Raw genomic sequence first — 22,286 nt, 5'->3', positions numbered from 1 at the left:
TTAGAAGACACTGGAAGAAAATCATTGATACTCTAAAGAAAACATTTGTGTACTTCAAATTCAATGTTCAACGAATAAGGATAAAATAAAGACTGTCATAAAAACAACTGAATTGGCTACCAGAAGAGCCTAAAAGAAACGTTAGCGGGTATAATTATTGGCAGAAGTTTAGTAATTCCACAGAGTAGAAAGTATAAGAAGCAATGCATAACAAAAGAAGTTATAAATAAACAGGAAAAGCAATCAAACATGATTGTACATAATAAAAATAATGTCTTCTGGACATTACTATAAAAAAAGATAGAAAAAAGTCAACAACAACACATAAATTGGAAAGGGGTGATCAAAGTACACTACTTGGGAAGGTAAAGATGTCAACTTTAGACCTACTGAGTTAAACAAGCATGCTAAAATTTCTAGAGTAACTACCAAAAGAACAACATTTCAAATTAAGCAGGGAAAAAAAATCTATCAAAATAAAAGGAAGCAAGAAAGAAGAGGAAAATAAATACAGAAAAGGTAAAATATATAACACAAGAGGGCAAAAATTTTTCACATATCTGACTAATTCATGTAAGTTTAAGTAAATAAGCAAAATGCTTCACTTAAAAGATTAAGAATGTTAAAGTATAACCCAAAAAATAATAAATTAAGCTAAATGCTATTTATAAGAGATAAGTCTAAATATATAAAGAAAAAGGAAGATTAAATTTAAAAGATAAACAATATATACCAGGTGTATTCATTTCCTAGGGCTTCCGTAACAAAGTACCACAAACTTGATGGCTTAAAGCAACAGAGATTTATTGTCTCACAGTTCTGGAGGCTAGAAATCTGAACTCAAGATGTCGGCAGGGCCATGCTTCTTCAGAAACCTGCAAGAGAGGGGTGCCTGGGTAGCTCAGCCGGTTAAGTGACTGCCTTTGGCTCAGGTCATGACCCCAGGGTCCTGGGATGGAGCCCTGTATCAGGCTCCCTGCTCAGCAGGAGAGCCTGTTTCTCCCTCCTCTCCCTCTGCTGTTCCTCCTGCTTGTGTTCTCTCTCTCTGTCAAATAAATAAATGAAATCTTGAAAGAGAAAGAAAGAAAGAAAGAAAGAAAGAAAGAAAGAAAGAAAGAAAGAAAGAAAGAAAGAAAGAAAGAAAGCAAGCTGTAAAAGAGAATCCTTTCTTGTCTTTTCCTAGCTTCTGGTGGTTTGCTGACAATCCTTGGCATTTCTTGGTTTATAACAGCAGCACTTCAATCTTTGTCTCTATCATCCCAGGGCATTCTCTCCTCAAGTATCTCTGTATCTCTTCTCTTATTCTATCTCCTCTGATGACACCAGTCATATTGGATTAAGGTGCTTAAATTTGTTGATTTTCCCCTGTGCCATAGACATGATCTTAGTTCGAACTAGCATTCTATATCACCGGGAAGTAAAACTTACAGTATTTCATATAATAACCAGATAAGGAAGATAAAGATGATTTATAGGTTTCTGGCTTGTGAGACTGGTTGAAATATGTAACCAATCTCTGTCTTCTGGCCAGAGTAACTTTCTAAAACACAGATAGCATTAATTATTTTTATAGTCCTCATTAACTTTCCAAGGTTAGTCCCAATTCTTTACTCTGGCTTTCTATGTCTATCTCAATCTGGGCCTGGCCTACTTTATTCAAATCTCCACTTCTATAAACCCTAGTTATTCAATAAATAGTCCATATGATTTCATGACTTCTTTCAGACTATACTTTATCTTAAACGCCATGCCTATGTATTTACAAAGTTCTACTCAAAAGAACCATCTTCTTTGGGACCTTCTTTCTGCTATGACTGACAACTAAAATATTTTTATATGTAATATAAGATTGTCTGGGCCCCTGTAGTACTTTATTCACACTGACTGTACCGTATTTGTCACACTGATGTTTATCTATATCTGTCCCTCCAGTCAAGCTACTCACACCTTCAGAGTAGGGCTCATCCATCCTTTTCATTCCCAGCACCTAACAACATGGTTTGCACATAGTTTTCAACAAATGCTTACTGAATAGTGATTAATCAGTTATAACTAGCACTGCTACTTACTATGATGAAAGTCTAAAAGTAAATGGAACACAAGTAGGATTGTGACGTTTTTTTCTTTTTTATAAATTAGATTCTGAAAAAGATGAATAAAGGTCTTTGTTTCTTAGTAATGAATTCATGCAATTTATAGCTAATTTATTCTAAACTCCCTTGAGACCATGTAATATGGTGCATACTTTCTACAATAAACCTATATTTAAATGCCCAAGCAATTTTTTAAAACTACATAATACATATGGCAGCTTTACTTATTAAAGTTAAAAAAACATTACCCAAAGGGATAAATTTGATGATATTTAAGGAATTCATGTAATTGTATAATGGTCAGTAAAAATATCTTTGATATTAACATGTTAACTTACATGTAGCTTAGATGGTCAATTTCCAAAGAAGTACACGACAATAAAATGTACTTTTTTTAAAAAGCTGCAAAAGCTAATAAACTTCCTTTGATTACTGAAAATGTGTCTGAAACCTGCAATGGCTTCTGTTTATCAATATGAACATAAAGCATCTTTAAGCTGTAGATATACAAAACTTCCAGTTGATAGAGGTTTCTAACTAAAAGAATATAAGGCAGTAATTTAGTATAAACACAGTTACTACATCTATAGTGTTACATTGGACAATGCTGGTGTAGTATACTGGCATTTAGAAAATCTAAAGCCTTAACTGCTATTACACAGTGAAATGCATTTCCTACAATTAAGTATAATTTTTAAATAAAAGCCGTAAATAACAGGTGCCAACATAATAAAATTAAGATATTAAAAATAACCATGAGCACAACCACTACATGTAGATTTGCAAAAATCTTGGATCATAATTGTTCCGACTATCCCATTATTCAATACTCGGAAGTCCCGTTTGCTAAGATAGTTTTCTGATGTACACAAAGAACAAAATGAGCTCCTTCCATACCCTCCCCCATATTCTGTCCCCTGAGATTCAAAGCTTAATATGAGTTCCATTTTCCAGAGATAAAAGGACTGCATTAACAATGATGTGTCCTAGCTTTCTTCTTTTTATAATAAATTACCATATTTATATTTTGATGCTGTCATATGTTAGAGGATATTAAATATCCTCTTGTCATAATTAACTCTTTAAACCAAATTAAATGGCTTGGCTCAAAACAGACTGTGAAAGTTAAAAGAATATAATTCTATTACTAATTATTTGCAATTATTTTAATAATCAGGGCTATGCAATTTATCCCATAATTGATTTTAACTGACAAATGTGGTGGCTAAAAAAGTTCAAATCTTTTTCCTTTAAGATACAAACAAGAATTTGAATTTGAGGTACTTAGAATTATTTAGTAACCTCACAAATACTTCAGGCCAAATCTTAATACAAAAAATATAAGCAACTACTAATTTTAAAAATTCCATCCATAATTATTTCAAATACAAGCCACTGGGCTTAGTGATATTTTTATTATAAACACAATTGTTTCTGCAGTAGACTAATAAAATGCCATGGAAAATAACTCTCCTTTATATACACAATACAGCGAAGTCTATTTTTAGGAGTAAACATAAATTCTCTACTTTTTAAGGACACTCTAAAAATTTCTGATGATCTACAGATATTATAAAGATTTTTTTAAAAAGTCTTTGTATATGGTGTGAAAAAAAAGTTTCTTAGAAATAATAAACAGAAATACCAAAATTAGTACTTCAAATTAACTTTTAAGATTTTAGTAAATATAAAAATCAATGAGAGCTGTTACAATGTAACCTTTTATTTCCCCCAACATTACGGTGATCATTTATTTTTTGTAAATTAAACCATAATAGAAAGATTTATGCTTATGAGAAAATACTAAATAAGCATATTTCTTAAAAATATTATGTGCAAATATACTTGAACTTAGAGAAAGATTCTGAAAAAAGGGTAAAGTCAAGGTATGAAATGAACACTAATAAGCACCAGAGCCAGGTGAAATAGGGATGAGTTTAAATAATTGTTAAAAATCTGATACTAAAATTAAAATATAAATCCCAACAAACTTTTTGAAAGATATATAAAGAAAAAATAAAAACACAATGCACATGATTTATATCTAAAAGGGTAGATTGTACTGACAAAGAGCAGGGGAGTAGCTAAACAGCATATCAAGCCTCTTGTCTTACACATGGGAGTCTCAAGAGACAGTTTCACTCTAGAGTGAGATATTCAGAGTTTAAAAGTCCTCTGACAAACTTAAAGGTGATTACAAATAGAAGTTAAAATAGAATACACAATATTAGACGGTAACAAAAATCTCTATTCCTTCTGTTATGGACAGCATGTTCATATTCCCTCAGATTTCTTATGCTGAAATGTAATCCCCAATGTGATGATCTTTTGAGGTCGGGCCTTTGGGAGGTCACAAGGGTGGAGCCCTCATGAACAGGTTTAGTGCTGTTATAAGAAGAGGACAGGAGCACCTGGGCAGCTTGGTCGATTAGGCATCTGACACTTGATCTCAGCTCAGATCTTGATCTTGGGGTTGTGAGTTTCAGCTCACACTTAGCGTGAAAAAAAATCTTTTTTAATTGAAAATTTTAAAAAAATAATAAGAGGAGGAGGAGGCAGCAGGCGGGGGGGGGGGGGGGCGGGGGGCTGGCGGTAGCCAGAGAACTAGTCCCCTCTTTTTCTGCCATGTGAAGATACAATGAATCTGCAACCTGGAAGAGGACCCTTTACCAGAACCAAACTATGCTGGCACCCTGATCTCAGACTTTCAGCCTCCAGACCATGAGAAATAAATGTCCGTTGTTTAAGCCACCAGTCTATGGTATATTGTTACAGCAGTTTGAACTGACTTCTGGGTGGGGGGAGGAGAGAAGAGGGTTATGGAGGAATACTTCTGTGATCACAATTTATGAAACAAGGAATAAAACACAACAACATAAATATATTTTTAGAAGTAAAAAAGCAGAAAGACTATTTGAAAATTAAAAATAAAAAATTAAGGATCATAAAGGATGATAATTTTAAACATGTCTGACTCCACATGCCCAACTCCAAATTATCAGCCTTCTAAACCAAGTAAGTATCTTTTGAGTATGGAATTTGAGGGCTTCCTGGCAGGGGAAGTGATCTGTGGCTTTCTCCCGCATGGGCTAAAAACAGCCACAAGATGAAGACTGAAAATTACCAAATCGTGGGGAAAGTATACACTACAGAAATCTGTGAAAATCCCAGAGACAAGGAAAACATGGGCCCCAGGTGATGTGCCTGGCCTTCTTGGCAGCCTTAGAAGCTAAGGCTGAAAATGTCTGAGGCCTGAGATGGGAGTATGTGCAGAATAAGGAAGCAGGGAGGCTTTCTCTATTCAGTGCAGAGAACTAGAAACCTTTGTTTAATTGATGCGGTGGGATAAAGAACAGGTATTTTTCCTTGTGTGGGCCGCCACCATTTACAGCACTCCAACAACTAGACTTGAGCCCCAATGAGCCAATAAAGAAAAATAAGAACAAGACAGCCCATAAAAGAAGGAAAAAGAATCAAAGTGACATTAGACTTCTCATCTTTAACAATGGAGCCAAAGGACAACAACAAAAAAAGAGAAAACAGTTGCACCTCGGGAATTCTATACTCAAGACATGACTAACCTGTCAGGAAAAAGAAAGATATGTGAAGATATGCACAAATTAAGAGTACTATATAACCTATGCTATGAGAAACTTACTCAAGAAAAATACTCTTGAGAGAAAAATACTCAAGAAATGATTATCCAGAGAACAAACGAATCTGTTCGAACAAGAAACAGAAAATGAAGGAAAGAGAAAATTGGTAGGCGATGAATCTTGCAATATACAAATACTACCAAATTTAAATTAAATAATGACAAACTGGAAATGTGCAGTGCAACAGTCAAAAAATATATTTTTGAACTAAAAGAAATATGCATGATTTTAAGACAAATTCTAAAACAATCAAACAAACAAACAAAACAGCCTTGCAGCAAAACTATTAAGATGTTAGTAATATCTATAGGGTTGGGTTGGGGAGAATTTCCAGTAAACATTCCAACAAAACTTAGGGTGGGGAGAGTAGTGAGAATAAGAACACTGCGAAGATTTCATCTGGAGAAACAGAGAAAGGTAAAGCATTAGAAAGTATTATAAGTTTCTGATATAATGGGGGAAGAGTGAAGAGACCATCTTGGTAGGGGAAATAGTTGGCATCTTATTTTCAAATAATAGAGAAATATATATCTAATTATGAATGTAGGGAAAGGAAAGGTAACCACTAATATAATGAAAGAGCATCATAAAAATTCCTAGGAGGAAAATACAATGAATACTAATGTGATCAAACAGAAAGGTTTTTTTTAAGGGGGAAAAAAAAAGTAGGTAAAATAAATAATAAACATAAATTAAGGTAGAAAGAATAAAACCAAATACCTTAGCACACTAATTTTGAATGAACTAAATTTTCTTGTTAAAGTTGGCTTAAAGAACAAAATTCTATTGGCTAAAGACTGATTTAAACAAAACCAAACAAATTTTCGAGAACAAACTTAAAACAAAGTAACAGAATTTCTCCAACAAAGAATTTGGTTTGAAGTTTAAAAAGAATAAATATATTGATCATAGTCAAATCACACTTTATCACTACATTCTTAAAATATATCTACAAAATTCACTAAGACGGCAGCAAAACTCAGAGTATGTGGCTTTTGAAGTTTCTTCTAGTTTGCTCATTTGGAGCTAAGTGCTAGCGATGTGAGGGAAACTGTCCAGAGTGGAAGTTGTGGAAAATGCGAGATGGAAAGGTAAGGGGAGTGGGGATCACTAGCTTTTTAGAATTCTTGTATCCTCAGACTGAAACCCTAGAAAGTAATCTAATTTGATTGTAAAAAAAATTGTCTTTAACTAGATGTTAGTTCAATAACTGACACCTACCATACCACATGGCTACATTATCTACTGATTTCATAAAAGGACTAGTCATCAAATACCCACAGTTGTACTGTCAGTGTGTAACAGTGGCTGGTCCCTGCGCATGTGTGATCATGTATTTCCTATTTTCCAAAGCCAGAGGATCTCAGCATGATAGCTGTCGTCATGAACTACCACAGTGAAACAAAAAAAGATAAATGAGCAAAAAGCACACCCAACAAATTCAAGAAAAAAAGAAAGAATAAGGGATAATAGTAGTATCAGACTAAAAGGAATTTAGAGTTAAAGGCAATAAAAAGAATAAAGAGGTACATGCTATAATGACAGAAGGCATGATTTGGGGAGCAGAAATATCAATTTTAAAATCTGCACATTTCATACAGCATGGGATCTAAAATATATAAAGGTAACAGATACACAAAGAGGACTTGGTTATAATGTAAGGCTTCAAAACATCTCTTATACAGGGCAGAACTAGTAAAAGGAGTAAAGGAATTCATGGATTCAGTTTTTAAAAACTCAATTTAATAAATAAAAAGGAAGTGTTACATTCCTCAAATAGTGAAATATTGTTGTCAGTATATCCAAGGAATATCTAGAAAAGTCAACACAAGATACCAAAGGCAAGGTTAACAAAATAAAAAATTAAGTCAAGATTTTACAAACTGGATTTTCTAATTAAAATTCACTGATGGGGCACCTGGGTGGCACAGCGGTTAGGTGTCTGCCTTCGGCTCAGGGCGTGATCCCGGCGTTCTGGGATCGAGCCCCACATCAGGCTCCTCCGCTATGAGCCTGCTTCTTCCTCTCCCACTCCCCCTGCTTGTGTTCCCTCTCTCGCTGGCTGTCTCTATCTCTGTCGAATAAATAAAAATAAATCTTTAATAAAAAAAATAATAAAAAAAAATTCACTGAAAATAGGATAAAAACAAAAGGCAACAAAATGCCTGGTTAAAAAGATACGTTGTTTCTTTTTGAAATCATACCATAGGATTCTGACAATATTTAAACTTCGACAGGCCAACCACAAAGCTATGCCTTTCACAAATTAATCCTAAACTCTGAAATTTTCCAACCTCAGACTCCAAAAAGCAACTTTTACTTATCTTTACAAGTTTAAGTAATAGCAAGTAAATAGTAAGTAAATAAGTTCCAGTATGCCATACGTCAGACACGATTATTTACGTGATTTAAAAGATTTAAAAACTATTTTTAAATAGATTTCAAATCTATTTTTCCTTATTATACCTCAAATTCAGTTATGCCAGAATGTTCTTACTCACTTGATAGTTTTTTCCACTATCTTGCAGCTTTTAAAAAGGTGAAGATGTTCCCTCCTCATAAAGAAGAGGAAAATAAAAAGCTCTTAAGTGATTCATGTTTGGTAGAAGTGTTTGTGAATTGTTCCATAATAAGTAAAAGCCTGTTTGATAGAAAATTACCAAAATTAATTTTATAACAGTGTTGTGATAACTGTAATTCAGAAATTCAATTTAGAAAATACTTACTGAATATACTCCAGTGCCTGGGAAGTAGGAACGAACAAATGAATGAATGTTCAAACAAGGAAAGGGTCAGCAAAGAGGCACAGGAGGCAAGCTGTCCAGAGACAGACTTTGCCACAAGGTGTATATTGCTCCAGGTAGTACCTGATCTCCTGAAATCATATGCAACTGTTTACGCATACATTCCGCAGACTTCACCTCTTCTAACACTGACACACTGAAATAAGCCCTTTTATTAAAAACACAGAATGTTCTACAGTTGGCATCTGTTCAATGTTTCCTCATGGTTAGACTCAAGGTATATATCCACAGTCAGAGTACCAGGTAAATGAAACACACGGTGCCCATTTTCCCCTCACTGCTAACGTTAATTCTGATAAGCAGTCAGGGGTTATCCAATTTCTCACCTGAATAATTACTGTTCTTCCCCTTGTAAGTTAGAAGCAATCCATTGAAAGACATTTCACAACCATAAAAATATCCTGCTTCTCATAAAAATTTCTCTCCTGGGCTTAGCATCCATTCATTATACTGCTTGAGCCAATCTTCACTGTGATGGTGGCAAAATGCTTTCCACTTCCAAGATTCCTTCCACATTTACCCATGAGCATTCTACTCTAAGCAAGACTACCTTTTCTCCTCATTTATTATCAAGTATGGGCTCGTGGATTCCTATTTTTAGCAAGGTCTATAATTCATTACTCCCCTTCATTGTTTTGGTACTCACACTGTCCTAGATTTGGCCAATGGGAGTTACTTTTAGTTAGCTCCTGCACCCTTTCAACATGCCCCCAACTTTCCTTTTCTTTTCATCTTTTTGACCACTTTCTTACTTTCTGGCATAAGAAGATGTTCTAGGGTCATCCTTCAACTTCTCTGCCTAGCCCTAGAATAAGCCATTTCTGTGAGGATATCTGGTTTCTCTGCAGTGGAAAATAGTTATTGGAAAGCAGCACCTTCATGCTAGATAAACTCATTATAACTGAAGCATCTGCTTCTAGGTTTCGTCAGCGGACAGAGCTAGGATAAGTGTTTACTTGTGTGTACCACCACATACATACATATATACGCAAATATACATTTATATATGCTTATATATTTGTATATGTGTATGTGCACATATATACATATTCGATTATTTTTAAAATTCTAATCCATTCCACAGGATTCTTCACTGCCTTGTTCTATTCCATATTTTTTTTTAAAGACTTTATTTATTTATTCGACAGAGATAGAGACAGCCAGCGAGAGACGGAACACAAGCAGGAGGAGTGGGAGAGGAAGAAGCAGGCTCATAGCAGAGGAGCCTGACGTGGGGCTCGATCCCATAACGCTGGGGATCACGCCCTGAGCCGAAGGCAGACGCTTAACCACTGTGCCACCCAGGCGCCCCTCCTCTATTCCATATTTTTGTCTTCTTCTTTGCTCATTGAGAACCCTGACTCCTAAAATGAGTACTCATTTCTTCAATCCCTAACACTTCAAAAAGTTTTACATTTCTACATCCATTACACTGAGAAAAACAAATCTACTAAAAAGGGATTTCAAAATGTGTTTGTAGTCCTCTCCATCCCACTCCTCCAGAGTCTACAGTCAAATACTACATTCATTAACTTGCCCAAATTCTCCCCCACACCCTGAATGTGACTGATTTAAAGTAGGAATTTAACTAGTATTTAATCTATACAAAATTCCCCAGAGGTATCTACCAAGTGACAAGCTTCTCATGACATAAAAGCTAACTCAGAGAAAAATTGCAATTAAGGAAAAAGTACATTAGATTAGAGCAAAAGACAAAAGCAAAAGATTCTCATTGTAAAAAATAATTTAAAATGAATAAATACAAAAATTAAACTCCAAAGAACCAAATGATGAAACAAAGATGATACCAATTTCTCTTTTAAATTAATAAGTGAAAGGACGTAATATGACTCCAGAGAGGTCATATGCAGATGTTTTGAAACCACATGCTCCTTTTCTCCTACTGGTTACTCACAGGCACTTTGACTATATTTATTTTTGGTAGATGGACTGGCAAAGATTTTCTGTGAAGTAGGGAGGATGAAATGAAAGAGTTAACAGGAATTAGTAATATCTGCTATAGAAAGCCAAGCAGAGGAATTGAAAAATCAGCTGTAGCTCCTCCTTTCCTCTCCCGGCCCACACTGGAAATAAAATATAATCAAGAATTTAATACAGAAACCCCCTAAAGGACTAAAATCCAAGGAAGTGTTTGTCTTTAAAAAAGAAAAAAAAGTTTAGGTGATGAGAATATTTCAAATAAGGTAACTAAAGCAGTTACTATGGGCCATTTGTTAGATGATGGAAATAGCCATTGTTACATACCAAAAAAAAAAACATATGACTAACTATATGCCAAATAGCTTAGTCATTAAGTATGATAAGATTGGCTATATTAGTGTTTTTATCTCTAATTTCACTTATTTAAAATAATTTTTAATGACATAAATAAAAGTTAAGCATTTCATTCCAAAATAGAGGCAGAAAAGGAAAAAACAAAAGAAAAAAAGACTCTGCTCAGCAAAGAAAGGACTTTTTCCCCATATAGTTTATTAGCTATGTTCTTACTGACTTAATCCTTTCTTATATAAGAACATTTTTTTCAACACTTCTAATATTTTACCACTCTAATTTCCTTCTTAAAAATAAAAACCCTAGTTCAAATAAACATGAAAAATAGAATTAATTATTCTATTTTTTAAATAAACCTGAGCAAAAGGAAAAAAAAAAACACTCTAGTTGGCAGAGTAAGAGAACATTTTCATACATTTCCAAAAGGAGGTAAAGTGAAATCATATACTCAATTCTACTGATTTCATTGTGCTTGCTATTAAGCTGGCATTTCTCAATTTCAAATGCACAAACCTAAACAGGTTAAAGACCGAAGCTCCTTAATAGAAGGGAGAGGACAAGTCCCCTTGAAAAAGGACCTAGCAACACTACTACAAGTATGTATAGTATAAATCTACCTTTGGCAAACAACAACCCGCAGGCCATATCTACCCTAGCACCTGTTTTTGTAAATAAAGTTTTATAGGAAACAGCCACACTCATTCATTTACATACTGTCTGACTGCTTTTGCACTACAATGACAAAATTAAGTAGTTGAGACAAAAACTATATGGCCAGCAATCCCAAAAATATTTACTATCCAGCCTTTTATTAAAAAGAAATGTGCTGACCCTTACTGTAAATCTTCATCAAATTATTCTTCAAAACACTGGCAGTGCTTGCGAGGTTGATTATGCACTGGAAAAAAGAAATACTCAGACCAGTCAGGGACTCAGACATGCACTTTAAACAGACATTAATTACCAGGGACGTAAAATGCTGTCATGATCTGTCAGAGAGAGAGCTTAGGGTGATCTGGTGATAAATGGGTTTCTGGCTGAAGTTTAAGTCTAAATAGGACAGTATGCCCACAGATGTAACCTGTGGTTATTTTCCAGTTCCTAGAAGTATAATTGGAAGAGAAATATTTGGCTGGAAGAATTTCCACCTTGGCTCTCTAACTCAAGGCATAAGCATCACTATACTAGGAAAAACCAAATGAAAGCCCGCAGAACTTATACTCCCCGCCACGGATGTAAAGCAAAAGTAATAATGCATCCATATCCCCAAGACAGGTACAGAGATTAGTACCACTATCCAAGACTTAGAAAGATGTTGCAGTGACAAATATCAATCATATATCCATTTATTCTATCTGTTTAGCCTATACAGAAGGTGGGTGATTGTGAAGAGTGATTACAAATGACCATAAATCAATCAGGGTGTGACAAAATGCTGCAGCTGTTTCCGACGTGCTATCTTTAACGAAGCAAATCAACTCAATCTGAAATCTTACCCACAACTACACAACTATAAGACGGCAAATATTCTGTCTCTATGTTAAGTGAGGTACTATCAGAAGATATTTGCCTTTGCCAGGCATGACCAACAACATAATTCATAGCCATCAACTCTCCTGCTTTTTGCCATAGTATAATTTGCAGAGACAGTGGTCATGTTTTCTTAATAATTTAGTATTTATTACGTGACATGCAGTGGACTAAATGTATTTTCTCATTAAATTTCCACAAGAGATAGGCACTTCCATTATCTACATTATACAGCTGTAGAAACGCAAGCAACACAAAGATTAAATAACCTAAGAGTGGTAGAGCCGAAACTGAAACCTAAGTGGTAAAATCCAGAGCCCCTTGCTTAAGAGGATCCGCTATACTAAATCTGATGAATAAAAGAGCTATTTTGTCTGCACATTTATCCATTTTTTAGTTGACTGATAACTCGGATTGTTTCTACTCTTTGGCTATTATGAATAATATTGGTAAGAAGATTTATGTACAGATTTTTATGTGGATATAGGTTTTCATTTGTCTTGGAAATACACCTGGGAGTAGACTTGCTCAGTCAAATGGTAAGTCTATCTTTAACATTCTGAGGAACTGCCAAAGTGGCTGCACCAATTTACAATCTCAATGTTTGAGGGCTCCAATTTCTCTATATCCTTACCACCACTGATTATTATCTTTATTTTTTTCAGAGACAGTGATCATTATGACATTACACAGAATAAAACACTGATCCACAACACTGATGACTTTGGACTTATGCTTATTAAAAATGAGGAGAAAGCATAAAGTTCTTTAGATACCTTAGTAAGACATATGTGAGACAGAAGATGAGGGGCGCCTGGGTGGCGCAGTCGTTAAGCATCTGCCTTCGGCTCAGGGCGTGATCCCGGCGTTATGGGATTGAGCCCCACATCAGGCTCCTCTGCTATGAGCCTGCTTCTTTCTCTCCCACTCCCCCTGCTTGTGTTCCCTCTCTCGCTGGCTGTCTCTATCTCTGTCAAATAAATAAATAAAATCTTTAAAAAAAAAAAAAAGCAGATGAGAGAGAAGGGGTGTCCGGGTGGCTCCGTCAGTTAAGCATCTACATTCAGCTCAGGTCATGATCCAAGGGGGAGTTTGCTTCTTCCTCTCCCCCTGCCCCTCCCCACCACTTGTTTTCTTTTCTCTCTCTATCTCAAGTAAATAAATATTTTTTTTTAAAGATGAAGGAGAAAATACACAAAAATTAAGGGGCCCATTACTGAAGTAAGATTTCTAGGAATCCAATGGCCTAAGACCTGTCAGCCTCTCCAAGGTGAACAAGAAATTGCTATATGTACACCATTTACTACTAAAAGGGGGAAGGGGGGATGGGCACAATGCTTGACAAGCATTTATAAGTTGGGATCAGAGCAAAAGAAAGCTCTGTAACAAATCCAGGCTGTAGTATAAGCTGTTCTATTACTTGAACCTTATAACCCAGTATATCCATTGTCCAGAGCTTTGGGCAAGCCCCAACAAGAGAATCATACCAGTCCTCAGGGTTATAGAGCAAAACCATGCCACTTCCTAAAGATCATTATTCTTTTCAGAAATAGATCCCAGCTTGTTATTGAACCTTTTTGAAAGATATTGAAGGCCTAATCATGGGAAACAAGTGACCACATGATGACTTAAATTGCCCATGATGAAAGGGGTACTATTTAACCTACTAAGCCATGAAGTACAGGGACAGTTGGAACAAACTATTCAGTAAGTACGACTGCTACATAAGAAGTGTGCCTGGGTGGCTCAGTCGGTTAAGTGTCTGCCTTCGGCTCAGGTCATGATCTTTGGGTCCTGGGGTCAAGCCCCACATCGGGCTCCCTGCTCAGCAGGGAGTCTGCTTCTCTCTCTCCCTCTGCCCCTCCTCCCTGCTCGTTCTCTCTCCCTCTCAAATAAATATATAAACAAACAAACAAACAAACAAATGCTACATAAGAAAGGTACCTGGGTGGCTCAGTCAGTTAAGCCTCTGACTCCTGTTTTCAGCTCAGGTCATGATCTCAGGGTTGTGGGACTGAACCCCACGTCAGGCTCTGCGCTGGGCGTGAAGCCTGCTTAAGATTCTCTCTCTCCCTCTCTAAAAAGAGAGGGGAGGGGAGGGAAAGGGAAGGGAGGGGAAGGGAGGGGAGGGGAGGGGAGCGGACGGGAGGAACGGAGAGAAATGCTACATAAGATACTGGGCTTGAGGAGGTCCAGAAAATACAGGTAGAGGTATAGCTTTCTTTACTGAGGCACTGCCTTCTTTTCTTCAATCCATACCTGACATCAAGGGAGAATTTCTTATTACCAGATGAAGGAAAAAAGAAAAAACTGAGACACAGTTTAAAATTTAAAGTCCATGATGTCCTAGGAAAAGAAAGGAAATGGACTGCTGCATGGTAACAGCCCGAAGACATGAGTGATGGGAAATTCTACCAATGGGCTGGGCTCTTTTTGTTGTTGTTCCATCTGACCCAATGTTTATTGTCCTTTTACAACATGTTATTTTTGGTTTAGAAACTGCTTGTGATTAGTTTCCCAACATTAACCCAAAAGCAGGTAAAATAAAATCAACCTACTCTCTCTATAAGCACCCAGAAACTGTGGCCCTGTATCCTCCTGCCCAGGTTGGGTGGAGGGAAAAAGAGAGGGCTTGGGTAGCACTGAGTCAAGCGCAGATGCTTTACTGTGGGGAGTGGTGGTGGTGCCTTGGTTCACACCCACACAGGTCTCTGGACCAAGCTTTGAAAACTACAGTCTGGACTGAGATGGCCAGAAGCACAAATCTACACTGACTATAGATAGTTCAGAAAACTGGTCAAGGATATGGGAAGACAGTGAAGTGTGGGGAAGGTATGTGGAGACCTCTCAGAAGAGGCAGAGATTACGAAGAAATAGGTATTCAGCACAAAGGAGGCTCTCAATAATCAGGTGGCCCAAATGACTCATTCTAAATGTCAATTCTTTCATTTCCCCAACCATCCTAGAGTTTATTCAATGAGCCCTTGTGAAAAATGTCAGTAGTGGAAGGGATAGAGGCTATAGGGGCTCTTTCCTCACCACAGCTGATCTGGCCACAGCTACCACTAAGGGCTCAACTTGCCAACAGCTGAGACTACAATGAGGCCCTTGATTCAGCATCATTCCCCGGGAGAATTAGCCAGCCACTGACCCATAGAGTATATTTTAGGCCATTATGGTAGGCTGATTACACTGACTTCTATCATGGAGAGACAAAGCAATTTATCCTTACTAGATCACATAAGTATTCCAGATTTTTAAAAATTTTGTTTTTCTCTTTAACACTTCTACTAACATCACCTTCCATGGACTTATGGGATGTCTTATTCATTAACAAAGGTTGCCATAAAACTTACTTCACAGCAAAAATAAGTGGGGCAATAGGCTCATAGCCTTGAAATTTACTGCTCCTACCTCCCACCTAGAAATAGCTGACTTAACAGAACAGTAAGATGGTCAACTGAAAATTCAGTTGCAACACCAGTTAGAAGACCTAAGGATGGTGTTCTTACCGGATTTGGGACATGGTTTTAAATCTGTATGCAAATATACAGTGTAGTTTCTCCCTTAGCCAAAATACATGAGTCAAAGAACCATCCTCATCTCAATATGATTTCTAACTATTTACTCACAGAATTTTTGTTTCCCACCCCAGCAACTCTGGTGTAGAAATTTTGGTTTGCAAGTAAGAATGCTTCTATATCAAGGAACACAAGAATGTCCCACTGAATTGGAAATTGAAACTGCTAGTTGACCATTTTGTACTTCTCATGTAACTGAACCAACAAGTGAAGAGAGAAACATTGATTAACTGACTGACTGATTACTGCCTAAAGTGACCAATTCTATTACCAAAGAAAAGTTGGACTGCTGCTACAGAAACCATTAGGAAGGACTACTTCTGGAACCTAGGGTATTCTCTGAGGTGCCTCTGCCTCTTAGTACCTTCACGTCCAATAGTATAAGTTAATGGAAAACTACATAAACAAGCAAAAAAAAAAGGTAAAACCACTGAGGATGAAACCTATCCGGAATAAAGGTTTTGTGTCACCCCACCAAGTAAAAAGCCTGGATCGTCTCAGAACAAGGGAAAAATGAAATGGACAGAAAGAAAGCTTCAGCTATGGTCTCATGACCACTGTCAGGACTGCTGATGTTGACTAATTTAACGATTCAGTCATTAAGTAGTAGGTATTTGTATGGAACTGTGACTGAATATGAGGAGCGATTAACATTGCCCAGAGATAGATATCACAACTATCTCCTAGAAATGGGTAAATAATCGATTGAGACCTTTGTCTATACACTTAGAATATATGCCTCTCAAGTAAAAGAATATTTTTGCTGGTCTATGGAAATTCAAGTATGTGTAGAATTGAATGGATAAGTACTAAGGAAGTGCATGGGGCTAATATTAAGCTATTGTCACTTGACTTCAAACTCACCCTCTATGCTCCAGTTTGTTATTCTAAACTCCTGGTGGGTGAGGGAGGGTACTAAAAGACTAAAGAAGAAAGAAGGAACTTACTCTCTCCTGTTCGCACAAGTTTTCAACCCTGAGGTGACAACTGATTTCAGTAGTACCAGCTGGCTCCACTAAAGTTTTCCCCACAGTCCTAGAACCAGCTTCACTGGGCCTCCTCTGAAAAATCAGCACCTCCTAGCCAGTACTGTACCCTTCCTCAGATGTCAAAATTCAGAACCATAAGATCTATCCGCCAAGATCTTGAAGCAACACCACCACCAGCTGGCAGTAACCTTCTAATGAGCTCTATAGGGCCCCCTCCAAACTTTTATATTTTAGTGATACATCCTCATTCCTTAGTTCCTTGCTTGGTAGGTGCTTTCTTTTTTTTTATTTTTTTTTTTTTTAAAGATTTTATTTATTTATGTGACAGAGAGACAGCCAGCGAGAGAGGGAACACAGCAGGGGGAGTGGGAGAGGAAGAAGCAGGCTCATAGCGGAGAAGCCTGATGTGGGACTCGATCCCGGAACGCCAGGATCACGCCCTGAGCCGAAGGCAGCCTCCTAACAACTGCACCACCCAGGCGCCCGGTGCTTTCTGAAGTTACTATCTCTTCAACACTTCTTTGCCTTTTCAGTTCTTTAAACTAATTACAATTCTTCATATTAAATTAATTCTGTTAAAATAACTGCTGTGGTTTTTGTTTTTTACCATGCCCAAACTGATATATCTATTAATATCACATAAATATGTGTGAATATAAAATCAAACGACAAAGTTGGACAGTAGGTCTGAGTTCAGTTTCAAACCTCTAAGAAAATCTTGTATCTCAACAGTCTGGACCCATTTGTAAAAGACACTATTTATAATGTTATTAGCAACTTTCCTAGAAACACACATGAAGATATAGGTATCTCAAAAGATTTATACAGGTAAAAAAAAAAAAACAAAAACTGCATATTTCCAATTTCCCTATTATAAGTGATACTTCAATATAATTCTTAGACACACACCTTTTGGTATTTTGTTTATACACATATAAAATAAAACATACATATATATCGCCATTTAGTATTTCTTGAGTGTCTATTATATACAGGTTAACACACTAGGTACTAGAAATACAACTATGCAGAAGACAAGACTTTTCCTATCACAAAATTTGAAGCATATTTCCTCAGGATATATGCTACCTTATCGCCCACCGGAAGAGTTGTACCAATTTACATTCTTATCAAGCAGAATAGGAGAGTGCCTATTTGCTCACGCCCCAATCAACCCAATCAAAAGGGACATTGCTAATATTTGCCAATGTGACGGATGAAAAATTAAACTTCACTGTTTTAGAATTTTTTTTATTAGAAAGAGCAAACATCTTTATCTTTTCACAGAAAAGTGCAGTTTCTTCCTCGATTATACAGGGCATCCTTTTACTCCATGATATAACCACGCAGTTTGCTGAGGTTAAATTAAAAACTATAAACATCAAAATGACAAAAATAAATATTTATTAGGTTCTATGCTGTATTCTTCACATGTACCATTTTATTTAATCCCTACCAAACCTCAAAAAGCAGTATTATTTTTGCATTTTAACTCAATAGCTCATAATTATAAAGTCTATAATGGCAGAACCCACATTTACTTTGTTAACTCCTGCAATTTTATACAGTATAAGCAAATCTTCACACCAAGATATAAGAACTATTACTGTGGGCATTTTACAGATGAGGAAGCTTAGAAAGATTAGTAAGAAAGTAACAGCAGCAAGAAAGGACTGGAGCTAGGATTTGATTCTGTGCGGTCTGAGCCAAGAACTTATGTTCTTAACCATTAGACCTGTGTTCTTAACCACTATACATATTCTCAAGGTTATTTTAAGATATTTGTTAAAAAAAAAAAAAACCCTACGACTAAAAGTTTTGTGACTTTATGTTCTTGCTCTCCAGGTATTTAACAATTTATGATTAGGTACACAAATAAGCTGAAGATATATGCATTTTAAAAGGGAAAAATTAATAGGGATTGGAATCAAATGGGAAATAATTCACATAGAAAATTGAACTTACACAGTTCAGCAAACAAAAGAACTGCAAAAGGAAATACAGACTTTTAAATCTATTTTAATTAAAACAAAAATGACAGCAAACATTTAAATGCTTACCATGTGCCATCTGTTCTATTTTACATATATTGGCTCATTTAATCCTTTTAAGTCTTAAGCCTTATGAGGTCAATATCTACTTTATGAATGAGGAATATAAGGCCCAGAAAAAAGGAATGTGCTCAAGGTAATACAGGTGATAAGGATATTTAAACCCAGGCAATCTGACTCTAGAATCTGTGCTCTAAACTACTATGCTATATAAATAATAAATTTATACTACTCACTATAAGCCCCTGACATTGTACGCAAAAGAGTTTGCACTTTCCAGAATAGACCTTTGTAATCCTAGCTTTTGACACAATGACCACAGTTTGGGGTTACAGATAAGTTAATATAAACCCATAATATTTTTAAAACAACATATAGCTCTCAGATAAAATTCTCTATTGCATGTCTATGAAGTTCAATACAATGTAAATAGCTAAGATAAATAAAAGTTATTTTAGGCTATGATAAATCAAAGTTAATATACCCCAAATTTTCAGAAATGATACTAAAAGGAGTTAAAAAAAAAAAAGCAAAGTTTAGGTTTTAATTGCCATCGACAGGGCATTTAACAATACATTTTTCTATTTGTATTAAATTTTAATCCAACGAGAATCTACACTATACCCACTTTATTATAGCAGCTGAGTAAAACTCAAAACCATACTTTGAAAGCCTAAGATTTCTAAAAAAAACAAAACAAAAAACTGTAGACATTTTCAAGGACTGGTACTTGTATTATACTTTTTAAGACATTCCACTCCATTCTAAGCTTTAGATTAGATTAGATTTTAGATTTAGAAATACTTAGAAATGCAATCAAGAAAAGAAATGAGCTTGTCTCATGGTATTTTAATATCTTAGTACCACTTCACTGGTCACTGCTTTGATTCTCACAATTTAGAGACATGGCTACTCTCCTTTCAAACTATTATAGGCATATTTCTTAAAATGCCTTCTAACATACAGCATCTAACATAACATTAGATGTAAGCTCATTTATTTAGTGAAAACTGCTATAATACATAACATCCTTTACATTCAAAAAGCACGTTACTCTGGCTAACTGAATAATGCCTGCTTTGTAATAGTTATCACAACTGTATTTTGTATTAAATACCCTATTTTTGAAAACCTACATCCATGTTACATAAGTAATGTTACCTACACAAATGTAACTTGCACGTTCCTACCATAAAATCACTTTAAAAGCTGACATTGTGGTGTGTTTTAAAAATGTACCAGAATTAAAAGTAATTCCCTCCTTTTTTGTAAGACTTTTAAAAATAGGTAAAATTTTAAAAGAACAAAATATACTTAAAAACATACTAAGAAGAAAACAAAACTGGGATAACTACTAAACTGAATTACATTTTGCTATCTTTAACTGCAGTAGACAACTGCAAGAAAAGAAATTAATATCATTTTTGCTACTTAGAAAATGGACATTCTATATATAGCCTCATGTAGCTTTTCAGTGCTAAGAATTATGATCTGTAAAAAGCAAAACAAAACAATTTTTCAAAACTTAACAAAATATCAATAAAACACACACAAGGCCCTATAACCCAGGAACTGCACTACTAGGTATTTACCCCAAAGACACAAATGTAGTGATTCAAAGTGGGACCTGCACCCCAAAATTTATAGCAGCAATGTCCACAACAGCCAAAGTATTGTTTGGAAAGAGCCCAGATGTCCATCAACAGATGAATATATAAAGAAGATGTGGTGTGTGTATACACACACACACACACACACACACACACACACACACACCATGGAATACTACTCAGCCATCAAAAAAATGAAATCTTGCCATTTGCAATGACATAGATGGAACTAGAGGGTATTATGCTAAGCGAAAGAAGTCAATCAGAGAAAGACAATTATCATATGATCTCACTGATACGTGGAATTTGAGGAATAAAACAGAAGAGCATAGGAGAAGGGAGGGAAAAAGATAACAAAATGAAATCACAGAGGGAGACAAACCATAAAAGACTCAATCATAGGAAACAAACTGAGGGTTCTGTAGGGAAAGTGGGTGGGAGGAGGGGGTAACTGGGTGATGGACATTAAGAAGGCCACTTGATGTAATGAGCACTGGGTGCTATATAAGACTGATGAATCACTGAACTCTACCTCTGAAACTAATAATACACTGTATGTTAATTAACTGAATTTAAATAAACACACACATAAGGGTTTACAATGCTTAAAGAAGTATTATAAATATAGCATTAGATAAAATAGAAGATTAAAGAAGTGATTTAAAAATTTTTATTTCATCTTCGGAATCATATTTCCAAAGAACCATATTCATCTATGTTTTTTAAGGAAAGAAAGAAAAAGATGCAGGCAGACTATCAGAATTAATTCCTCAGCCTCCACTGTTTTAGAAGTGAGGCAGTCTTCTAAAAGGCACTTCCAGAGAACACATCAAGCCCGTGTTCGGCTTGCATTAACTACCAATGTGTAGGTTCCACAGTGAACTGGCAACTCAGAATATCTGCATACCAGATGCTTTGTTAGGAAGAACGATCTTGAATTTAATACTTATCAACACTTACCAAGATTTTATATACATAGTTGGGGACAGTTTGAAAAACTGATAATATTTAATTATTAATATTATTAAGAATTAATAGCATATTAATATAAAGCATTTGTTGATGCTTAATAACAAACTATTAATTGGTATTGATATTAATATCAATAGTTATCCAAAAACTAAATAAGAAAAATAATATTTTTGGAAAAGTACTGATAGGAAGTAAACTTAAGATTTATTCTTTCTCACAAAGAATCTGGTGTACAGATATTATGGGTTGCCAATGCTATTTCTTTTATCTAATCTTTAATATTACTTGATGGAAAAATATATATATATACACATTCCATACAATCCTATAAATACTCAAAAATATATCTATTTATCCTTGGATGAACTCAGACCAATAAAGAGTGAACTACCTAAGCAACAGTATTTGGGGCCCCAGATAATTGTTCCAACTAAACCATACCTCACTACTAAGTCAGAAACTCTTACTTAAGGATATAAATTATTTATTTAAGGATATATTTTGTGAAAATTGACACTCATATGATTTATTAAACTCCCTTGTTTACTTAGGATTCACCACACTACACAGTATCCTTTATCTAAAAATGCACAGCCTCTTAAGAAACTATCTTCTGGAGTCTGGATTCATATAATTGATCACATAGCATACATTCCATTAGCTATAAAAAACAAATCTGTAGTTTAACTTTGGCAAATAAAAAGGATT

General features: G+C 35.5%; 1 protein-coding gene across 3 annotated transcripts in view; it reads right to left on the bottom strand.

The window, feature by feature from the left end:
* Positions 1 to 22,286, bottom strand: part of RNGTT (RNA guanylyltransferase and 5'-phosphatase) — a 316,627-nt gene that overhangs the window by 102,432 nt on the left and 191,909 nt on the right. The window lies entirely within an intron of this gene.

The sequence above is a fragment of the Ursus arctos genome, unplaced genomic scaffold, assembly GCF_023065955.2.
Source record: "Ursus arctos isolate Adak ecotype North America unplaced genomic scaffold, UrsArc2.0 scaffold_13, whole genome shotgun sequence".
Taxonomy (NCBI): domain Eukaryota; kingdom Metazoa; phylum Chordata; class Mammalia; order Carnivora; family Ursidae; genus Ursus; species Ursus arctos.
Note: the sequence above shows the minus strand (reverse complement) of the source record. Positions and strands in the feature narration are given on the sequence as shown.